Here is a 17,396-nt window from a genome sequence, read left to right as displayed (position 1 = left end):
AAGCCTGGTTCACATTATGGTACTGGAGGCCAAATGATCCATATGAAAAAAGATCATGCAACCTAGTGGGAGGAGCACCTTAAAAAATTGCTGAACCTGGTTTTGGTGGTGAAAGTGAGGAGAGCCAGAAACATCCGCTACAAGTCCAATCACAGTGGGAGGTAGAGAGGAAAAAAAGAGTGACATCCTCACAAAAAGCAGCTCTGTCCCCAGCAGTGTACCAAAATCACCCACCTCAGTGACCTCACTATGGTGCAAGAAGACTCAGAGTCAGATGGAGACACCACAGCATTCAGTGACTGCCCCTCAACACACATGGAGTCTACCACCACCTACTTCTCCAAAGTCACCTGTGTCAGTGGCCCCAGAAAATAAGAAAATCCGGGCTACTATCACGGGCATGTTTAGGGAGGAGGGACCCTATGACTGCAACCACCCAATGGTACGTTTGTACAATGAGAAGCTGGCAAAAATGTTAGAGCTTCCTCACTTTTTCTTTTGCGGAAGGAGTGAGATTCATAGAATATGTGGTAGCCATCCTCTTGAAATTGAATGTTCCAAGATGGACCTATTTAGCCAGAGTTGTTGTTCCAGTGCTGCATCATGATGAACTGCAATTGGTTGGACATGCTTTGAAGCAAAGTGGTGTTCAAGCTTTCCACCTTATGACAGACATGTGGACCAATTGTCAGGTGACTGATTACATGTGCATCACTGTACACTGGATCTCTTTTGTGGGGGTAAGGCAAAACTGCAGGTCTTGGCCCTGATGAAAGTTTCAAGGTGGTTTGGCGGCATGCAACAGTAGCCATGTTCACCAAGGAGAAATCACATACAGCTACAAACATCTTGGATGAATTCAACAGCAAAATGTCTGAAAGGCTGTGAACCAGAGGTCTCAGAATTGTATTTGTTGCTGTGGGCAAAGGTAGAAACACAGTCAAGACAATGGCAGATGGTGGCTATTTCAGGGTCTTTATTTGGCATGTTACATCAACCTGTTTGTGAAATATTTTTCAAAAAAAGAAGACATAGGGCCTGATTTAGATTCTGGTGTAGGGGCTTACTCCATCACAAACATGCGGGATATCCCATCTGCTGTATTACGATCCCATTATAGCCTATGGATATCCATCACATTTGTGATGGAGTGACCCCTCCACCAAACTAATTCATGCCCATAGTCAGGAACATACTGAGCTCCTGCAGAAGAATCTGTACTCATTTCAGCCATTCTTTTAAACTCCAGGAACAGTTGCTGATGATTCATTGTACTAATAGAGCACCAGTTGAAGCCCTGATACAGGAGTTGCCAACACATTGGAACTCAACCTATTACATGTTGCAAAGTCTGTTAGAGCAATTCAGAAAGATCAATGACTACACCATTTAAAGAGGAGGGGATGCAATGGGGAAAGCTATGACCATGGATCAGGACAAATGGGGGCTAGTCAAATGGTTGACACAGATGCTACTCCATTTTGAAGTTTTCACACAGGAAGTTAGCAAGGAGGACAGTCCGATTGGCCAAGCTATCCTGTTGCTACAGGACCGGCCAAAGAAGCTGTCTGAAAGGTTCACAATCAGAAGTGTAAGAGAAAAAACAGAGAATTGCATGCCATGTTTGAGAGCTTAATCTTTCACTTAATTTGTAATGCAAGGCTGTAAAATTACATCATCTCTCCAAAGAGTGCATCTCTGCCACACTACTTGATCCATGGTACAAATAAATTCTGCCCACTTTCATTCCTTTTTCTGAAGGGGATGTCTCAAAGTACAAGAGGTAGATTATTGAGCAAATCAGTGACCTGGGAGAAGAACGCCTGGACCTTAGAGTCCCAGTCTGCAGTGCTAGGGTGTCACCTTCAACTTCCATAGAGGACAGACTTATCTCACAGCAGCAAACCCCAGTAACCAGAACACTGGTAACAACATTAACAGAAGAATCTGACACAGCTTCTGCATTGGCTTGGTTTCAAGTGGCAGGTTTTAGGTCTAGTGCAGAGGCGAAGGCAAAAGATGTCAAGCAAGTGGCAGCACCAATGACCATTCGGAGGATGTTCCTGGAGTGTCTGGATGACCCAAAAGAGGTCTGTGTGTATCAAAACCCATTGATGTTTTGGTATGGGAATATCTCCCAATGGCCAGAGCTCAGCAGGTTGGCAATAAAGTATTTGGCCAGTGTGACAGCTAAGCATGTATTCAGTGCAGATGGTGCACATGTAACAGTGAAAACTACCACTTTCTCAACTCAAAACAGAGATATTGACCATGATAAAATTTAACCAACATTTCATACCACCTGATTACACTGCTCCTGAGAATGAATGGTCAGAATCACATGTGTTAGTTGACCAATGTCTGGGTGAACCACCTGAGTATGAGGACTAACTCTACTTCCTGGACTGAGTATGCCAGTGCCACAATAGAGCTTTTAAAATATTTCTTATAAAACTTGTTTTTTTGCAAAAAATAAAATAAAAATAGGCAGTGGAAGAATATGTTTGTGCCTGATTTATGCTTCCCCACCATTTTTTCATCACATATATAGCCTAACCCCACCGGATAGACAGTCTGCATTTACTATAGACACCACTGATGTATCTGCCAAATCATTATTAGACGTAATGTTCTTAAATGCAAAAAACTCTACAGCCATTCTAGAGGTCCTAATGGCAAACAATAATTTGGTGAAAACACACAAAAATCAATTGGAAGTGATAACGGAGGAGTTGAAATATATTAATAGCAGTATGCCAGCACCGGTACCAGAAAAGCAGGATCAAGAAACAGGCATTGCAAAACAAAGTACAGAAGATATAATAAAGACATCAAATCAGCCGTCAGTATATGTTTCTAAGCATCCAATGCTGGTGATAAGAAGGAATCAAGGATGGGGGAGGAAAGGATATCGATCCTATAGTCCCTGTCATAATCCGAAAGAAGTAAACAAAAGAAGTAAACAAACGTTAGGGCAAAATATTAGCAGAAAGAGATGGAAGGGTAGTCCAGGTAGCCCAGGATAAGAAATTAAGGACAACCCACGGACAAGGATGAGAAGTAGTAGTCCCAGATCGGGGAAGTAAACCACAAAAGATACCCAGTGTACCTTTTAAAGAGGATAGTCAGCGAGAAAAAAGAAAAAAGTGAGTCCAAAGAAAGGTAATAGAAGAAAAAAGGGAAAGTAAGGGTTTAGAGGGAGAGAACATTGTTAGGAGATTTGTAAGAAATGGGGGAAGTGGAGAATTAAATAATTCAGTTTGCCCGGAGAAGAGCAGGGTTTTGATTCCACCAAATGGTCTTGGGAAAGAAAGGAAAACAGATAGCCCTAAAGGAAGTATAAGTAGGTGGATATATTTGGAGCCCTGGGGAAGGGAGACAGGGAGAAGACAGAGGAGAAAGTTAAAGCCCTTGAATCGTACACGCTTTTTAGAAGTTATGGCCCTGTGTCCAAGCCTATGTGAGATTGAGTCCGAAGACATAAAACAAATAGGATTCATCTTAAACTCAGAAGGGGTGGAGGTGAGAAAGGCACTCTTCTACTCTGAATGCGTTGGTGCAATTAAGCAAGCCAGAGGTAGAGGAAAGAAATAGTAGAGTCCTTAGGTGTCATGCAGGCCTGCTCCCAAATCAAGTATGGTGTAACCTGGTACGCAATAAAAATCTAAGAATGTGGTGGACGGAAATAAGGGCATATTAAGTGTAACTATAGCTACTGAGTACAATGATATAAAGTTGAGGAATCACTTTGAGCCCCTTGTAAATTCCCGTGATAATTACAGTGCGGGGGAATTGAGCGGTGTGGATTAGGAATTAAGCTCCTCACTCAGCCATCAGATTTTTTACTGGAACTTAGGAGGCTATAAAAAACAATTAAAACAAGATTTATTTAAGGGAGAGCTGGGAAAATGCGATATAATGTGTTTCCAGGAAACTTGGCTGAGCGACGAACGCGATCCTGTAGATAGTTTTATGAGGCTCTTTAGGGGAGCAACCCGTAAAGGTCCAGGCCGTCCGTCAGGGGGCCTAATAACGTTAGCTTCAACCAGAATAGCGAACAGGCTTACAGAGGTAAAAACTGAATGTCGTTGGCTATTAGTAGGTCATGTAGATCCCTATAATACAATTGGAGGAACCAGACAGCTTAAGATAATTAATGTCTACATACAACCAGGGAATACAAATGATTATGACACCCAACGGTGTCTATTTGAGGAAGACTTGGAATCATTATGTATAGGTAAAGCAGAACACTTGGTTTTAATGCTGAGAGACTTCAATCATAGACTTGATCCTAATAGCAGTGATAAATTGTATAAGGAGCTGCTAGAAGCCGCACGAATTCCACATAGTAAATTTCCAAATGTAGAATGCTCTCCTCGGGAATTGTCCTTAATAAGAACCCTACGATCCCTAGGTATGTTTTGTATAAATGGACATATGAATACGGATCGCCCGGCAAAACAGACCTTTGATATAGGTGACCAGGCATGCCCTATCGATAATGCCTGTATATGTACCTGGCATTTTGGATAAGTATTGGACTTCAGAGTTGAGCATATAGAGGGCAGTGATCATTGGCCCTTGCATAACAGAAAGCAGCCTAGAAGCGCTTTTTGAAGTAATAGTAAATTATACAAACATCAGAATGGAGAAAGATTCAAACAACACGTTCAAGGGTTATAACAGGGGAATTGCGCTAATAGTTGATTGGCTAAAAGTAAAGTTAAAAACATTGCAGGAGGGGAAGACGAAGGGTGAAGTGGGTAAGACCAATAATAATAAGATTTGGTTTAATCAGGATTGTAGGAGACAGAAGCGTAAGGTGCAGAAACTAGAAACGGAATATAAGACAAGACCATCTATTGATATAAAAGAGAAGCTCTGCCAAGCAAAACAAATTTATAAAACAAATATAAGAGAGAGGAAACTGGCATATATAAATAGGAATTGGGAGATAATGAATGAGGTGATAAGATCGCAGAATATTAGGGGGTTTTGGCAATTGATAGGGTAGGGGAAAACTACAGGAACCATGCAATGCTTAGTTGGAGAAGAGGATTGAAATAAACATCTGTGTAATGTATATAAAGGAACTGATGTAGAGGAAGAATACTGTGTTAATAGGAAGATAGGTAAAGACGTGAGATCAGCTTTTGCCCTACAAAAGATAAAATAAATCATTGTAGCACTTAAATTAACTAAAGCGGCGGTCCCAGATAATCTCCCAGTGGACTAAATTCTTGTATGTTACGTTTCATAAAATCCTTGATTACGGTTGTTATCCAGAGAATTGGAAGGGTGCTATCTTAAGACCAATTCATAAAAAGAAGGACCCTACACAACCAAAAAATTATCACCTAATAAGTTTATTGGATGTAGGCGAAAAGGTATTTACAAAGTTATTGCTGGGGTTAATTAAATTATGGGCAGAGGAAAATGATTTGATACTAATAGAGCAAGGTGGTTTCAAAGAAGGCCACTCGACAATTGACCACTGTTTCAGCTTGGGGTCATTAGCAAAAAAAACAATTGAAATGCAAGGAAGTCTGTTTTGCTGCTCTGTTGACTTCCCCGCTGCATTTGATTTGGTAGATAGAAAATTACTATGAGATATGTTAAAACAGTTAGGGATTGACTCAGATTTATTATTCCTCCTTCAGGGTTTGCATTCATAAAACTGGGCCCAAGTAATTTTAGATATGAGTGGTTCACTCTCAAAGAAGATCCCCATAAGGAATGGCTTACGTCAAGGGTGTGTTCTGGCTCCATTATTATTTACTATATTTTTGTCAGACTTACCAGGGTTGCTGAAGGAGGCTAAAGGTTTATGCCCAAAAATGAACGGGGCACACATCTCCTGCTTATTATATGCAGATTACCTAGTTATAATCGATATGACGGAGCTAGGGCTTCAAAGAAAATTAAATGTGTTCAGTTCTTATTGCAAAAGGAAACAAATGGTAGTAAATGTGGATAAAATGAAAATAATGTCAATAGGAAAAAAGAAGAGTATATTTACCTACTACTTAGGCGGAGAAAAAGTAGAGAAGATAAAGAAAAATAAATATTTAGGTATGTGGTTTGATTCGGAACTGAGATGGAAAGATCATATTGATGCTCTAAAGAACAGAGCTCTAACATCGGTTTGGGGATTGAAACAGTTAAGCTGGAAATATGGGGGACCTTCACTTCAGCCGGTTGTCTCTGCTTTCAACACTATGGTACGCCCTCAGTTTAAAATGGGGGGTTGAAGTTTTAACATTCTCTGGTAAATTAAATTGGGAGGTAGAAGAAAGCACATGTGTATAGTGTATGCCATCATTACCTCCTTCAAGCATGATACACGTTATAAGAGCGGAAGGTCAAATGATGGCGTGGACTTACTAGGGACTGCAAGCCTTGTTGCAATTTTGGTTAAGTATAAGAGATGAGGGAATTGCTAAGATTGCAAGAATGTGTAAAAAAGAAATAATAGCAAGTGTATAACACTGGGCATCACAAGTGAGAGGATGGTTAGAAACAATTTGCGTCATCTTAGGTTTCCCTGTTAACCAGTGGTGTGGAGATCAAGGGCCAGATGTAGTAAGCCTTTTGCATGGCGCAAACTGCGATTTTCGCAGTTTGCGCCATGCAAACGGCCGAACGCGATGCTCATTCCCAAATTGCGAGTCGGTACCGACTCGCAATTTGGGAATGCGACTCGCATATAGGAAGGGGTGTTCCCTTCCTATTTGCGACTCGCATCGCAATTCAGAGTTGCTTTGTGAACGTGAATGCGGTCGCAAACCAACTCGCAGTTACCACCAGTGTCACACTGGTGGTAACTAATTTGCAAAAGGGAAGGGGTCCCCATGGGACCCCTTCCCCTTTGTGAATGTCGACAAAAATATTTTTTCAGAGCAGGCAGTGGTCCTATGGACCACTGCCTGCTCTGAAAAAAACGAAACCAAATGGTTTCGGTTTATTTTTAATTTTGCAACTCGTTTTCCTTTAAGGAAAACGGGCTGCAAAATGAAAAAAAAAACTGCTTTATTTATAAAGCAGTCACAGACATGGAGGTCTGCTGACTACAGCAGGCCACCATCCCTGTTAGTGCAGGGACTCGCTATGGGGTTACAAAATGCAACCCACCTAATGAATATTGATGAGGTGGGTCTTTGCGACCCCATAGGGAGTCGCAGAAGGTGTCTGAGACACCATTCTGCATATGTTTTTGCGAGTCTGAAATTGCGAGTCGCACTGACTCGCAATTTCAGACTCGCAAAAGCATTTCTTCCTACATCTGGCCCCAAATCCCTAAGCAATCTTTATGTATAATGGTAAAGGAGAGGGCAACAGAGACAGATGTGAAGTATTTGGAATGTGAAATTTCCACTAAGTTAATGGTAGATGGTTGGAGGAATCCCGATAGCTTCCCTTATATAGGCCCTACCCTACCGAAGATTAAGGGACGCAGTGCTACACTTTAGAATCTGTTTAAACCCAGGGTAAAGGGACCGTAAAGCAAAAGCTATACTTAAGGATGCTCAGGGCCTCTGCACTTGTGGCTTGCTACAGAACTGCAGTACTCAACATATACTTTTGGATTGCCAGTGGTTTTTAGAAGTGCGTAAGAAGTTTTTAAAACCAATTTTTAAGGAATATAGGCCCATATTTATACTTTTTTTAGCCCTGCATTTGCGCCGCTTTTTGATGCAAAAGCAGTGCAAACTTACAAAATATAATTGTAATAGCAGCATCCCAAATGTGATGGCACAACTACAGAGGCACAGGGTGTGGCTAATAGGTGAGCTTGAGTCCCCATACAATGTATGTCAGTGTATGCCTTCAGGAGTTATCCCCATACCATTGTGTAAGGTTAATGTTTGTCCCTCAATACTTGCAGGTGACTCTGGCTACCCAAACCTATCGTAGCTCCTGACCCCTGTGAGGAATGCCAGGACAGGGGGTGAGAATCGGTATAATGATGCACCTGGGCAAACCAGGCGGATCATCAAAAGTACCATCAGCCTCTTGAAGGCCAGGTTCAGATGCCTCCATCTGACAGGTGGATCCCTGTGCTACTCATCCGTGAAGGTCTGCCAGATAGTAGTAGCATGCTGCATGTTATGCAACCTGGCCCTCAGATGACATGTGCCTTATCTGCAGGAGGAAGAGATTGGAAATGGCCCTGTTGCAGCAGTGGAACATGAGGACAGTGAGGATGAGGAGGCAGAAGATGAGGATGTGGGCAAAAGAACATCAGTTGTACGTCAATACTTCCAATGACACATAGGTGAGACGGGGAACTGACCATTCCTGACTATTGATGTTTTCAGTGTGGCTGTAGCAGGATGGCATTCACTTCCTTTGCATCTCAAGTTACTGTCAACTATGCCTTCTCATTTTGCAGATGTTGGTGTCATGACAACTGTGTACTGATGTGATGACTACAGACAGCTACAGGTCATTATTTGTATGCTATCACAGTGTTCAGATCATTTGCACAAGATGTGACTGTTTCCATAATTACACATTTTCATCACATAAAACACTATCATTCAAGTTGTGTTCAAGAGTGTTTAATTTAGTACAAATTATAGATGGAGAAGTGCAATGGAATGGGGTGATGGTAGAGGTAAGTCCAGGGTATTGTTCCAGTCTGTTTGTAGCACAGGTCAAGTGTCCAATGTACCATAGGAAGGGTTCCAAATGCAGTTTAGATTGGACAAGGTGACAGGGTGGGACATAAGGGGGACATTCAGGTGGGTCTCATTTCCTGGCTGTGGTCTTGGTCTTGGCAAGTGTCTCTGGCTTCTGACTGGGTCACAGGGAACGTTTGCCCGGTGGTTCACCTTCTGCAGGGGACGGGTGCTGGTGGCCTGTGGGTCCTGTGGCTGGGCCTCCTGTCCACTAGCTGCAGCAGATGTGGAGGGCTGTTCAGTAGACTGGCTATTGGTAGGGGCCTGCTGGTGTGCTGTCCATTCCCTTATGATTTTGGTCATATCAGCTAGCACCCCTGCTATGGAGACCATGGTGATGTTGAGGGCCTGCAAATCTTCCCTGATCTCCTGATGGTGTACCTCCTGCTGCTGCGTGTTCTCCTGCATGTCTGCACATCTTGTCTTGGGGTTGTTGGTAAGCCCCCAGGACAATTGTGAGTGTCTCCTGGAGATTCGGTTCCCTGGGTCTGTCCTCCCCCTGGTGCACAGCTGACCTCCAATCATCCCTGTCCCCCTGAATGGTGTCCCATGAATGGTGTGACCACTGCCACTGACCCCAGGACCCTGATTGTCTTGGGTATGAGGTATGGACTGGGGTCCCTGTAGAGATGGGCACACTGCTGATTGACGTGTCCTGGGGACAGAGGTGTGGGGACATTGGGTGGGTGCTGTGGTGTTGGATACTGAGAGGGGATGCTCTGTGGTGGACTGAGAGTGGGCAGTGGTTCCTGATGGGCAAGGAAGTTCATCCAGATCCTGAAGTCCAGAGTTACTGTCATCACTGGGGGCATCTTCTGTTGGGGGGCTGGATAGTCGTGGCACCTCTTCACCGCTGGGATTGGCTGGGGCACCTGTGGGGATGTAAGTGATATATTATTCTTCATGTCTGTAACAAATTGTACATCCCTAGCTTCCCCTCTATTGTTGCTGTTGCCCTGACACTTTTGTTTGTGTATGGTGATGTATTCTGTGATTGTTAGTACTCCATGATGTGCATGCTTTGGTGATGGGTGTACATGCTGGGTTGTGAGGGCTCTCCATACATTGTCATGGCATGCAGGGATTAGCATTGGGGTTGGTCACATGTGTAGGTGCACTGTGTGGAATGGAGTGGAGTGATGGGAGTCAGGGTGAGGGGGTGAGATGGCATGCAGGTATGGGAGATGATAAGTAGTAAGTATTGATTCACCAGTGTCCAGTACTCCGGCTACTCCAGTGAGTCCCTTAGGATGCAGGATTGCTAAGACTTGCTCCTAACATGCTGTGAGCTATGGGGGGAGGAGGTTGCTGCCACGGAATGTACCTTCACCCGTAAGTCATTCCATCTCTTCCTGATGTCGTCCCTTTTTCTTGGATGCTGTACCACGGCGTGCACCCTGTCCACAATCCTCCCCATAGGACCATCTTCCTTGCAATGAATATCTCCTGTAACTGTGCTCCATACAGCTGTGGCTCTAGCCTGACTATTTCCTCCACCATGACTCGTAACTCCTCATCAGTGAAATGGGGGTGCCTTAGTGGGGACATGGGTGTTGGGTGGTGTGTGTGTTGTGCAGAACGTGTTGAGTATTGTTGTGGGGTGCATGACGGATGAATGGGCGTTTGTGGTGTGTGTGTGTGTAGATGTCTCTGTAATATTCATGGGTCTTCTGGCGATTTTTGGTGTTCGTAAAGGGTTGTGGGTAATGTGGGTGTGGGTTTTATAGTGCTGTGGGTGGGTGTGGGGTGTGTATCAGTGTCACAAGTTTGTTTTTGGTATTGGCCAATGTTGTGTGGTTTTGTATTTAGGTGGCCCTTCTGACCGCGCCGGTGTGTACCGCCAATGGTTCACCGCTGTTGAATGTCCACCGTGGTGATTCATGGGTCATAATGTTGTGGGTGTTTTTTTGTTGGCATAACGGTATGGATGGTAGTACAGACACATTAACACTGCGCTTTGGTGTGGCGCATATGTGTTTGTGGCATTATTCTGTCAGTTTGGTGTGTGTGTCATAATATGGCGAACGGATGTTCACCTCCGCAATGGTATGTTGGCAGTCGGTAAGCCGCATTTACTGCCACTGTCATAATGAGGGCCTTTGTGATAATTTTTTTAAAAAAACCTTTGTTTAATGTGTAAGGCATCATCCACTATGGAGTACAAGTATTCTATTCTTGTGCTAAATGACTGGACGTATGCTAACTTTTCTCTGCAGCTGGGGCAGCTGCAATGGACAAAAAATATCTTCTTTTCCAAAGACTCTGCTCTTTTCCAAATGTCTTTCAATCCACCCTGACTCCAAAGAGGCAGATGATGATTATATGTCAAATACGTCATGTACAACATGCAGATAATAGATACCCTGTCTGGTGTAGGTAGACAGTGGGAAAAATTAATGCAGTGCAGTATACGGAAAGGAATGGGATACATAGATTTTATTGGGCACGCATGTCACAGAGTATCCCATCCACAAAACACAAAATCAGAGACACTTAGGACCATATTTATGAAAAGGTAGCATTGTTTTAGCGTCTTTTTTTTTACGCTACAGTGGTGCTAACTTAACTCCATATTTATATTTTGACACTAGGCCCATCTAGCATCAAAATATTGGAGTTAGCGCCATTTTTAAGGAGCGCCAACCCACCTTGCATCTCATTGTGACAATAAGATGCAAGGTAGACATTTCCAACCTAAAAATTATGCTAGCCCCCATGTGCCATACTTACCTCCTGACGCTAAAATGACACGCACCTAGCTAGCGGACCCAGAAAATGACACTAAGCCAGAATAGCGTCAAGTTTTAACGCCTAGTAAGACCAGGCATTAAAGTGGAGTTAGGCACATTTTCAAAAGGAAACACATTGCATTCCACCATAATGTCTCTATTTTGGGTACATAGATGCCCACCTCAACCCCAGCATCACCCCCTCCCACACCACAGGGACAGTACTGGAGGAGGGAACCCATCCCAGGTAAGTTTGGGTAAGTATATGTGTTTTACTGTTAAGTGCCACTGGGGGCCACTTACATGTGGCCCCCTGTCTGGCACTGGGTCTGTTTGGGTGAACCTGAGGACACTGTTCCCCAGTGGTGGTTGTTGGGGTTGTGGTAATGACTCCTGTCTGTACTTAGACACAAGTCATTTTTTGGCTGCTTGAGCATCAAAAAATGATGCTAGGCTGACTAGCAGCATATATTTTGTCTCTAATCTGTTTAGGGTCATTTTTCCTGCCACCATCCAGCCCCGGCTAGCATATTTTTTCAGCACACTAGCCATTGCTTAGTGCCATTGTGAATTATTTAATAAATGTGGCGCACAGATGGCTCTAAGGACTGGCTTTAGCTTGCGCTAAAATGTTTAACGCACAACTGCGCTAGCGCAGTCTGCATTATGTTTCATTAATTTGGGCCTTAATCCCACTTTACTTCCTGGCCTCACCATCAAACACAAATTATTTAAATCAAGGAATAAGGCAAGAAAACATGAATTAGGGACTGATTTAGACTAAAGTTTGGCGGATTGGTTACTCCATCGCAAACATGGAAGATATTGTGTTTGCCATATTACAATTTTTAATATGGCATATGCAATATTTGTCTTTTTTCTGACACAGTAACCGCTCTGCTGAATTCTAAATCAGGCCCTTAGTCTGCTGCAGCTGGGTAAGGTACAGCGGAAAGGCTGGGTAGGTACAATAGAGGTTTTGTTATAGAATAGTGAAGGGGGTATTCACTGATGATGTAGCTTAGGCTTAGACTATCACTATAGTTGAACCTAAAAGTTGATGAATGTCTAATTTGAACATGCATAAATCTATCATGGACGCCATATGAAGCATGACTCACTTGGCACATGCCAAAAATGTGTTTTTTTCAATGTGGACAGGACTTAAGAATGAATTAAGGAGTGCGTTACTTGTGGAGGTGACGGTGTGGGCACTGGGAGGGAAGACAAAGACACCTTGTTTTTGTTTCAGTTTGCAATCCATTGAAAGCTTTGTAAATTCTACATTAACAGAAGCACACACAGATTGCACAGCCAACACTGCAGTGCCAGATTGAACATTGCTGCAGTTGGGTGGGGTCATGGTCCATGGGTCACGACTCGCAAAGTGCCATGGGCAGGGAGGTCATGGATGATGATGGGTGGATGGGATCTGCCTCACTTAATAAATACAGTCGGTATACTATTGATTGTCGATAACTAACCAATGTGATCTACCATCATGCGTCCCTGCCACCGCAGAAACTCCCCCTTCAGGTTCTAGATTATCTGGCACGTTGGTGCTGTTCCCGGTATAAGTGGTCTGTGAGGCTAGAAAAAACATTACACATTTTAGATGCTAGATACACCTCCCCCTTTTTTTTAACAAAAGACAACCACAACATGTGACTATAGTTTAGTTTGCAGAATCTCCTCTCTCATCTAAAATATCACTTTGAGCATTTTTCTTGTTGTCAATGTTAAAAAAGCCAGTAGTCAAGCAAACCATAATGAAGGGGCAGAGATAGGATGATGACTACAAGTAATTTGAAGGTGAATGGAGGGTTAGAATAAATTGGTCAATGAAGGACATATGCTTTGGTTTTGGTTGGTAGTTTTGGCAAATGCAATGGGACCATTCGCATACTACTTTACAGCGATGCTGCAATGTCATGGAAGCTGCTGGGATATTGAATGATAATACATACAACACAGCATTGGTGGTTGGGAGTCATCATAACCTTGGCTACTCTCTCGTCATGTGAGCATAAGCAAGAAATAGAAACCTTCTAAAAAAAAAAAAAAGCATAGAAGAGGTTGCTTGGGTCTGCAGGCTCTGCAATCTTCACAGTAGACTACCTAATCTAGGGTCTTAGTGCCTGATTTAGAACTTGGCGGATGGAATGCTCTGTCACAAACATGATGGATATCCTGCCCACCATAGTGCAATCTCCATAGGATATAATGGGATCGTAATATGGTGGACAGAATATCCGTCAAGTTTGTGATGGAGTATTCCATCCTCCAAATTCTGAATCACGCCCTTAATCTTACAGCACCAATCCACAGGGTATAATAAAGTTAGAGCAAAAAGGACAGCACAACCAAGCAGAAGAAAGCTTAAGCTGCAGATTAGCACAGAAACAGGGGGACGTCTACTACAAAAACAAGTAATATAGAAAAAGGATAATGCAGGCTGGACTAAAAAGAATAAACATTAAAAAGAATGAAGAGCACTTCAAAAAACGTCACAGTATAAGAGAAAGGAGAAAAGAATTACTCTAATGGAGAGAGGTAAAGGTTGGAGAAATAAATATTATCAAGAACTTAGTGAGGCCAGTAGAGCCATCTGCTGCGGCACTGGTGGTGGCAGGGAAACTTCCACCCACCACGGGACTGGTGGTGGCACCCTCCTCAGCCCAAGGCTCTGATGCCCACTTTTGGCCCTTGAGTGCTGATGTAAGAAATAAAGAAAATAACAAATATAGATTAGTGGTGCATTTAATCTCCTAAACAATATTTTGACAGACAAATGCAGTACCATGTTGACATTGTACTTTTCAAAATCAGATTGCTTACGTGATCAAGTGACCTATTCCTAATTTCTGAAACCTTACCTAAGCCCTATTCCAAATTTCCCAAACTACATTTGCAAATACTAATGCATTGCAACAAATTATCTTTGCTGTGGAAATCGCATTTGCAACGCCCTTTGTTGTGCCAATTTAGTCAGTTTCCCTTCAGACATCACTGGAAGTCTGCTTGGGACTGTACGAGTGACATTAGAAGAAAGATACATAGAACACTAACTCACTGATATATTTTACTTACTGCTATTACCATAGTCCCTCTATCATAGTGACAGGAGGAGGGAGGAGTCAGCATAACTTATTGAATAATCAGACCAAGCAAGCACCTACAACAACAAGCTGAACTAGGTAGCACTGAGCACCTGGCTAGCTCAAATCGGATCACATAATATTTGTAACATAACTTTAGGTGAACCTAATTTACCTCTGTGTGTGAGTATCATGCTATTTGAGAAAAAAGCATTATAGGATAGGATGCAACCAAATTAGTAATGATTAATTGCTAATACTCACCAAGCCCCCCACCTAGGATGCCCAGCAGGTCAAGCAGTTCCCTTTCCCAGTCCAGCTTATTGTCCCAGGAGTGCATCAGCTGATGCTGGGTGCGCCGAACACCATTATGTCAGCGGACGCAATGGTGAACCTTTGCTAACAACAGCTGATGCTCCTGCCAGCCGTACCCACTCCCGGGCCTGACTCTTGCTGCCAGCATGGAGGAGTTGTGTCACTGAACAAAAATACAAGTGCAGCCGCCTACTCCTCACTAAAAATGGTGAAAGGTTACATCCCCTGGTGGCCGCGCCTGCAGAGTGTGCAGTTGCTGCACCTCCTGTGCCATGGAACTAGGTGCAACATAAAGAAAAGAAGGGGGAAGAGAAAGAATAGAGAGGGAGAAATTTTTAAGTTAGTAAAGCTAGGGGAAAACTAAGAAAGGGACAAAAAAAGTCACAGAAACTAAAAAAGGGGTAAAAACATAAAATACACCAATACAAACACACACACTAAATAAATAAATGTAAAACAGGGCAGGATAAGTTAGATTAAGTAAGGATGACTAAGATAAAGTAGAGATTGAAAAGTAGGCCCAGCACCATGCATAGAATAGGAAAAACAAGATGGCCATGTGAGCGGGCAACCACAAAGTGCCTAGCTGTGCATTTTGGCCTCTAGGTCTACCAGCACCTAGGGAAACCTAGCAAACCTATACATTATTGGAAACTACAAACATATGGGAGTGCAGGACAGGGTGTCTTTTGGGACTCTCACTGGGTTCTATCTCTCAGAATTCTTTGCGAACCTCAAAATGTGGCTAAAAAACACTTTTTCTTCTTATTTCGGTGCTGCAAAGTTCTGGAATTTGAGGAGAGCAACAAACCTTTTTCCACCCAGCATTCCCCCAAGTCTCTCGATAAAAATTATACCTCACTTGTGAAGGTGGACCAAGTGCCTGTGACAGGGAAGGGCCAAAAACATGTTGAAATTGAGGGGGGAACCAAAGTGGGTCCAAAAGAGCATTTTTAGGCTGACAAGTGGGGCAGAATTGTTATCTGTATAGATGCAACAATGCTGGGTGACAGGAATTTTGTAGATTCCTGCAGATTCCAGAAGGTTCCATCACAAAAATGTTGGGGAAACGCATGATTTCAAGCAAAGTTGGAGGTTTACAAGACTTTGTGGGTAGGAAAATGGTGTGGGGTGCATGTGAAGCACACCACCCTGGACTCACCCCAATGCCTAGATTTCAGATGAGTCTAGGTCTGGTAGGTTTTTCTAGGTGGCAGCATACCAAAGTCCAAAAAGTACAGCCTCTCACCATTCCAAGTGGGATGATATTGGGAGTTAGCCAAGCTCTGTTGGCCCATATGTAAAATCAAAACCCAAAAGAGTCAAATTTACTCTTGCTTGTCATTGGGATGGGATGCTTTAGTTTACAGGGAGGCTGAAAGACTGTTACCCCCTTCAGTTGGGATGAGGGGGCATAAACATTCCCATAGTATTTGGCAGACCCCACCCCTCTATTTCTTTTAATTCCCTGGCATCTAGTGGGCTTTCTGACCCCCTTGGGGTCAGATTGGGCATAATTGACCCATCTTCCCCTCGGTAGGCAAAACAACTTTGCCCACATTTATTGGGGTGGGGGTATGGCCATACCCCCATTCTCTTTTAAACAAAAAAAAAATCCCTAGTGTTTAGTGGGCTTTCTGCCTTCTTAGGGGTAGATGGACATTACAAACATAGGCCAAAATGGCCAAAATGAATGTCCCCCCAAAGGGGAATGATCCTTGCCCAAGGGGCTGCTCTCCAAACAAAACACACACATAACAATCCCAGGTGCCTTAGTGGTTTCTGAGCCCATTGGGGTCAGATGGGCCTAATAAAAATAGGCTGATCTTCCCTCAAGTGGGGGGCAGAAATGGCCTAACGAATTATGTCTCCTTGGGAGTGACCGTTGCCTAAGGGTCCACTCCCTATATATAAAAGAATAATAATACTTTAAAAGAAATCCTTGGTATCTAGTGGTTTTTGGCCCACTTGGGGGCAAATGGACCTAATAAAAATAGGCCAATCTGCCCACAAGGGGGGAAGAAATGGCATAAAGTATAATGCCGCACAGGGAACGACCCTTGCCTAAGGGGCCACTCCCCTTATGGAAAATAAACAAAAAAATATATCATTGGTGTATAGTATGTTTCTGTGCCCCTCAGGTGCCGATTGGCCTAAAAATAGAGGCTGTCTGCCCCCAATGGGTCCATAAACAGCCTATGTACATTGCCCCCAAGGGGGAGCAACCCCTGCCCAAGGGGCTGCCCCCAATCACCAAAATACTTTTCTGAATGTCACTGGTGTCTAATGGGTTTCTGCCCCCCTTGTGGGCAGATCAGCGTAAACAAAATGGAAGATATGCGAACAACCAACTGAGACTTTCCTTTGAAAGGCTTTTTGGAGGAAAGGGAAAGCCTTTTCTTTCCTCTGATGCCTCTTTGATCTCCTTCTTCCCCTTCCTGAGGAGAAACTAGCCAGTTTCTCCTCGGGATGTGCTGAAAGCTATGCATCCAGCACATCAGGTCAACTTCTGCTGCCCTTAGCACGCAGTGCTAGTTGACATCTTTAGATCCACTATCCATCCCTGCTCA

This window comes from Pleurodeles waltl, chromosome 11, assembly GCF_031143425.1.
Source record: "Pleurodeles waltl isolate 20211129_DDA chromosome 11, aPleWal1.hap1.20221129, whole genome shotgun sequence".
Lineage (NCBI taxonomy): Eukaryota > Metazoa > Chordata > Amphibia > Caudata > Salamandridae > Pleurodeles > Pleurodeles waltl.
The sequence above is the reverse complement of the archived record's forward strand: the minus strand, read 5'-3'. Positions refer to the sequence as shown.